Consider the following 1,448-nt stretch of genomic DNA (forward strand, 5'->3'; position numbering starts at 1 on the left):
ACCCATGCTAACTTAAGCATCGGAGTGTCATTGCAGGTACAACCACCAACCACTCCACATATCAAGCTCGGGTCCCTGACCCCCACCTCGGGCCTCTCCGCAGACGACCGAGCTACACGTTTCAGGTAACCCTCGGAACATTGGCGCCGTTGCCGGGGAACCTGGAAGTCATCCCTCTACCATGGCGGACGACCCTTTCAACAATGACCACGCTGCATCAGAACAAGAGGATGAAGTTGACACCGGAGAACGACCGGACAGCCCTCTATCACCGCGCACTCCAGGAGGAAACAAACAGAATCGCCCAAAGACATCACTCCAAAACAAAGATCCACAAAATCCCGAAAAAGAAAAGAGCTCGGAAATTCTAGAAGCAGTCCGGGCACAACAAAACCGACTGAAACAACTCGAAGAGGACATGAAAAAGCAGAAAGAAACTGAACAAGATCTGAGAAGGGAGGCTCGAAAGCGCAGAGAATTAGAAGAAAAACTACGGAAAATAGAGGCCAATCTGAAAGACCGGACAGAACGCGGCACCATCCCCGAATGCAACCATGATCCCTTCACGCAAGAGATCATGAAGGAGAAGGTACCACGAAACTTCAAGCCACCCGATATGGATCTCTACGACGGCACCACCGATCCAAGTCACCACCTCAGCAACTTCAGAAGCAGAATGTACCTAGTCGACGCCTCCGACGCGATTCGGTGCAAAGCCTTCCCCACCACTCTCACCAAGTCAGCCATGAAATGGTTCGACAACCTGCCACCAAGATCAATCACTAGCTTCGAAGACCTAACTAAAAAATTCCTAACAAGGTTCTCTATTCAAAAGGACAAGACAAAACATGCCCCCAGTCTGCTCGGGATCAAACAAGGTAACCAAGAAACTCTCCGAGAATACATGGAGCGATTCAACAAAGCCTGCCTGGACATACAACACTTGCCCACTGAAGCAGCCATTATGGGACTAGCAAACGGCCTAAAAGAGGGACCGTTTAGCCAGTCCCTATCCAAACGATACCCGACCTCCCTATACGAGGTGCAGGAGCGGGCAGAAAAATATATCAACATGGAGGAAACCTCCCAGCTAAGAGACTCTTCTAGGAAGGAATCAAACTGCCCACTCCGAGATCGAGATCGGGAACAGAAGAAGAAAGAAGACCCCAACTCGGACAAGCCACGGAAGTACCACAACTACACCCCCCTCCGAGTCTCCCTGGTAGACATCTACAGAGAAGTATACCACACCGAAAAGATCCCACCGCCCCGACCACTAAAACACAAGAGGGCAGGGAGAGATCGGTCCGAATACTGTGAATATCACAAACTCTACGGTCATTCTACTAACGACTGCCACGACCTAAAAAATGTTATAGAAAAACTAGCCAGAGAAGGAAAACTCGACAGAAACATAGCAGAGAAAGGAGAAGAGACCAGGAAGAGAA

This window comes from Arachis duranensis, chromosome 3 (genome assembly GCF_000817695.3).
Source record: "Arachis duranensis cultivar V14167 chromosome 3, aradu.V14167.gnm2.J7QH, whole genome shotgun sequence".
In the NCBI taxonomy this organism is placed as follows: Eukaryota; Viridiplantae; Streptophyta; class Magnoliopsida; order Fabales; family Fabaceae; genus Arachis; species Arachis duranensis.